The 6,000-nt window shown below is 39.9% G+C and overlaps 1 pseudogene; it reads left to right on the top strand.

The window, feature by feature from the left end:
* The first annotated feature begins 5,147 nt into the window (after positions 1-5,147).
* LOC122211263 lies at positions 5,148-5,950 on the top strand (annotated as a pseudogene).
* The last annotated feature ends 50 nt before the right edge of the window (positions 5,951-6,000 follow it).

Raw genomic sequence — 6,000 nt, 5'->3', positions numbered from 1 at the left:
CATCAAGAAGTATTAGTAAAACAATTACATAACTTTGTCAGGGTTAAATTATAGGTTTAAGCCCTATGTACTTCCATGGCATACCCCTTCCAACTAGGTTTTCAAGATGCTACATCCCCCATCATAGAAGAGCTCCTACACTTCCATGATCACACACTAATAATTGTATTCCTAATTAGCTCCCTAGTCCTTTATATCATCTCACTAATACTAACAACCAAACTCACGCACACAAGCACAATGGATGCCCAAGAAGTAGAAACCATCTGAACCATTTTACCAGCTATCATCTTAATTCTCATTGCCCTACCCTCCTTACGAATTCTCTATATAATAGACGAGATTAATAGCCCCTCTCTTACTGTAAAGACCATGGGACATCAATGGTATTGAAGCTATGAATACACTGACTATGAAGACCTAAGCTTTGACTCCTATATAATTCCCACTCAAGAGCTAAAGCCCGGAGAACTCCGACTATTAGAAGTTGATAACCGAGTAGTACTACCAACAGAAGTGACCATTCGCGTGTTAATCTCATCAGAAGACGTACTACACTCATGAGCCGTCCCATCCCTGGGCCTAAAAACTGATGCTATTCCAGGCCGACTAAGCCAAACAACCCTAATGGGTACACGACCTGGACTCTATTATGGTCAGTGCTCAGAGATCTGCGGCTCAAACCACAGTTTTATGCCCATTGTTCTTGAACTAGTCCCATTATCATATTTTGAAAAATGATCTGCGTCTATACTGTAAATTCATTAAGAAGCTAAACTAGCGTTAACCTTTTAAGTTAAAAACTGGGAGTTTAAACCTCCCCTTAATGACATGCCACAGTTAGATACGTCAACCTGATTCATCACTATTATTTCAATAATTATAACACTGTTTATTATATTTCAACTAAAAATCTCAAAACACCTGTATCCTTCAAGCCCGGAACCCAAATCTACAGCTGCACTAAAACAGCCTAACCCTTGAGAAAAAAAGTGAACGAAAATCTATTCACCTCTTTCACTACCCCAACAATAATAGGATTGCCTGTTGTCGTATTAATTATTATGTTCCCCAGCATTCTATTCCCCTCACCTAACCGACTAATTAATAACCGTTTAGTCTCACTTCAACAGTGATTAGTACAACTAACATCAAAACAAATACTAGCCATTCACATTTGAAGCCGCTGCTTGATATTGACATTTCCTAGACGTGGTTTGACTATTCCTATACGTTTCTATTTATTGATGAGGATCCTATTCCTTTAGTATTAACAAGTACAGTTGACTTCCAATCAACCAGTTTCGGTATAATCCGAAAGGGAATAATAAACGTAATACTCGCCCTGCTCACCAATACACTTCTAGCCACACTACTTGCACTCATCGCATTCTGACTACCCCAACTAAATATCTATGCAGAAAAAGCAAGTCCTTATGAATGTGGATTTGACCCCATAGGATCCGCCCGCCTGCCTTTCTCTATAAAATTTTTCTTAGTAGCGATTACATTCTTGCTATTTGACCTAGAAATTGCACTACTACTCCCTCTTCCTTGGGCCTCACAAACAAACAAATTATCAACCATACTTACCATAGCTCTTCTACTAATCTCTCTATTAGCCGCAAGCCTAGCCTACGAATGAACCCAAAAAGGACTAGAGTGAACTGAATATGATAATTAGTTTAAACTAAAACAAATGATTTCGACTCATTAGATTGTAGCTTACCCTATAATTATCAGATGTCCATAGTCTATATTAATATCTTCCTGGCTTTCATCATGTCACTTATAGGACTACTGATGTACCGATCCCACCTAATATCTTCCCTCCTATGTCTAGAAGGCATAATACTATCCCTATTTATCATGATAACCGTGGCAATTCTAAATAATCACTTCACACTAGCTAGCATGACTCCTATCATCCTGCTCGTATTTGCAGCCTGCGAGGCGGCACTGGGCTTATCCCTACTAGTAATGGTATCAAACACATATGGCACCGACTATGTACAAAACTTAAACCTCCTACAATGCTAAAAATTATTGTCCCTACTGCCATACTCATACCGATAACATGACTATCAAAACCCAACATAATCTGAATTAACTCAACTACCTATAGCCTTCTGATCAGCCTTATTAGCCTCTCCTATTTAAATCAACTAGGCGACAACAGCCTAAATCTCTCATTACTATTTTTCTCAGACTCACTCTCTGCACCTCGACTAGTATTAACAACATGACTCCTACCACTGATGCTCATGGCTAGTCAATCACACCTGTCAAAAGAGACCTTAGCCCGAAAAAAACTATACATCACAATACTTATTATCTTACAACTTCTCTTAATTATAACATTCACCGCCACAGAACTAATTATAGTCTACATTCTATTTGAAGCCACATTAATCCCCACCCTCATTATTATCACTCGATGGGGTAATCAAACGGAGCGACTAAACGCTGGCCTATACTTTCTATTCTACACCTTGGTAGGCTCACTACCCCTCCTAGTCGCACTACTATACATCCAAAACACAACAGGGACTTTAAATTTCCTAATCATTCAATCATTCAACCACCTTCCTATGAATCCGAGCATCTTACCCACGATTCCGATATGACCAATTAATACACCTCTTATGAAAAAGCTTTCTACCCCTTACCCTAGCCCTATGTATATGACACGTCTCCCTACCCATCAGTACAGCAAGCATTCCACCTCAAACATAAGAAATATGGCTGACAAAAGAGTTACTTTGATAGAGTAAAACTTAGAGGTTCAAACCCTCTTATTTCTAGAATTATAGGAATCGAACCTAATCCTAAGAATCCAAAAATCCAAAAATCTTCGTGCTACCAATATTACACCACATTCTAAAGTAAGGTCAGCTAAATAAGCTATCGGGCCCATACCCCGAAAATGTTGGTTTATACCCTTCCCATACTAATCAAACCCCCTAGTTTTATTATCATTATATCAACCGTTATTTCAGGAACTATAATCGTAATAACAGCCTCCCATTGACTTACAGTCTGAATCGGCCTCGAAATAAACCTATTAGCCATTATTCCCATCCTCATAAAAAAATAATAGGAATCATCATCAACCTACTGCATTCAGGACAATGAACTGTATCAAAAGATCTCAACCCCATAGCATCTATCATAATAACAACCGCCTTAGCAATAAAACTAGGACTAGCCCCATTCCACTTCTGAGTGCCCGAAGTTACACAAGGAATCTCCATATCCTCAGGCCTAATCCTACTCACATGACAAAAAATTGCTCCACTATCAATCCTATACCAAATCTCACCCACCATCAATCCCAACCTACTCCTAACAATAGCCATCATATCAGTTATAGTCGGAGGCAGATGAGGAACTTAACCAAACCAAACCCAACTACGAAAAATTATGGCATATTCCTCAATTGCCCACAAAGGCTGAATAGCAGCCATCATAATATATAGCCCCACAATAATAATTTTAAACCTGACCAATCTACATCAACATAACACTAACCACCTTCATATTATTCATACACAACTCCACCACAACAACATCCTCCCCTATCACAAACATGAAACAAAACACCCCTAATCACCTCATTTATCCTAGTACTAATAGTGTCCTCTAGGCTGGGCTTCCTCCACTCTCCGTCTTCATCCCAAAATGAATAATCATTCAGGAACTAACGAAAAACGTAAATAATTTAATAATACCCACACTACTAGCTATAACAGCAAGCTTACTTAACCTGTCTTACTATCTACATACGACAAACGATATTACCACTGCACAGACTATATTCCCCTCAAACAACTGTATAAAAATAAAATGACGATTCGAGTGCACAGAAAAAACAATCCTTTTACCCCCCCCCCCCCACCCCCCCGCCTTAGTTGGTAATATCCACCATGCTACTACCACTCGCACCAATACTATCCATTCCTAGATTAGAAGTTTAGGTTAAATTAGACCAAGAGCCTTCAAAGCTCAAAGTAAGCCCAAACAGACTTAAACTTCTGCATACCAATTAATCCTAAGGACTGCAAAGAATTATCTATCTTACATCAATTGATTGCAAATCAAAACACTTTAATTAAGCTAAGCCCTTACTAGATTGGTGGGGCCAACCCCCACGAAATTTTAGTTAACAGCTAAATACCCTAGTCCACTTGCTTCTAATCTACTTCTCCATCCTCTCTGCCCGCCTCCTAGAAAAAAAAGGCGGGAGAAACCCCGGCAGCGTCAAGCTGCTTCTTTGAATTTGCAATTCAATATTGGCATTCACTGCAGGACTTGGTAGAAAAAGAGGACTGAACCTCTGTTCTTTAGAATTACAGTCTAATGCTTTACTCAGCCAGTTTTACCTATGTTCATAAACCGCTGACTATTGTCAACCAATCACAAAGATTTTGGAACTCTTTACCTTCTATTTGGCGCCAGGGCCGGTATGGTAGGGAACCGCTCTCAGTCTCTTAATCCGAGCCGAACTGGGTCAAACCTGGCACGCTACTAGGGGGACGACCAAAATTTATAAATAGTCGTCACCGCCCATGCCTTTGTAATAATCTTCTTTATAGTAATGCCTATTATGATTGGAGGATTCGGAAACTGATTGGTTCCACTAATAATTGGAGCCCCCGATATAGCATTCCCTCGAATGAATAAAATGAGCTTCTGAGCTCCTTCCCCCGTCTTTCCTACTTTTGCTCGCATCATCTATGGGTAGGAGCTGGAGCAGGGACTGGATGGACAGTATACCCACCTCTAGCCGGCAACCTAGCTCATGCAGGAGCATCCGTAGATCTAACTATTTTTTCACTACACCTAGCAGGTGTCTCCTCAATCTTAGGTGTGCTATTAATTTTATTACTACTATTATTAATATAAAAAAACCCCCTGCTCTATCCCAATAACAAACACCCCTATTTGTCTGATCGGTTTTTAATCACTGCTGTATTTGGACTTCTATCACTACCAGTTTTAGCAGCAGGCATCACTATACTGCTGACAGATCGAAATCTGAACACCACATTTTTTGACCCCGCCGGAGGAGGGGATCCTATCTTATATCAACACCTATTCTGATTTTTTCGGTCACCCAGAAGTCTACATTTTAATTTTTACCCGGGTTTGGAATAATTTCACATATTGTTTACCTACTACTCAGGTAAAAAAGAACCTTTTGGCTACATGGGAATAGTCTGAGCTATAATATCAATTGGCTTTCTGGGCTTTATCGTATGAGCCCATCACATGTTTACTGTGGGGATAGATGTGGACACACGAGCATACTTTACATCAGCTACTATAATTATTGCTATTCCCACTGGGGTAAAAGTATTTAGCTGACTGGCCACTCTTCATGGAGGTAAAATCAAATGGTCCCCTGCTATGCTATGAGCTCTGGGATTCATTTTCCTATTCACCGTAGGAGGCTTAACAGGAATTGTACTAGCAAATTCCTCATTAGATATTGTTCTTCACGACACATGCTACGTAGTAGCCCACTTCCACTATGTCTTGTCAATAGGAGCAGTATTTGCTCTCACAGGGAGGCTTCGTCCATTGGTTCCCCCTATTCGCAGGGTATACTCTCGATAATACTTGGGCAAAAATTTCATTTTAACGATTATGCTCGTAGGTGTCAATATAACGTTCTTCCCTCAGCACTTTCTAGGCCTGTCCGGAATGCCTCGACGTTATTCTGACTACCCAGACGCATATACAACTTGAAACACAATCTCCTCAATAGGCTCTTTTATTTCACTAACAGCAGTAATATGAATAGTTTTTATAGCGTGAGAAGCTTTTGCATCAAAGCGAGAAGTGGCCATAGTGGAACTAACCACAAACTAATCTTGAATGGCTGCATGGATGTCCCCCTCCATATCACACATTTGAAGAGCCAACCTATGTGCTTGTGTTAAAATAAAATAAGAAAGGAAGGAATCGAACCTCCTTAGACTGGTTTCAAGCCAACAC

The sequence above is a fragment of the Panthera leo genome, chromosome F2 (genome assembly GCF_018350215.1).
Source record: "Panthera leo isolate Ple1 chromosome F2, P.leo_Ple1_pat1.1, whole genome shotgun sequence".
Lineage (NCBI taxonomy): Eukaryota > Metazoa > Chordata > Mammalia > Carnivora > Felidae > Panthera > Panthera leo.
This window is presented reverse-complemented; position numbering and strand designations above follow the sequence as displayed.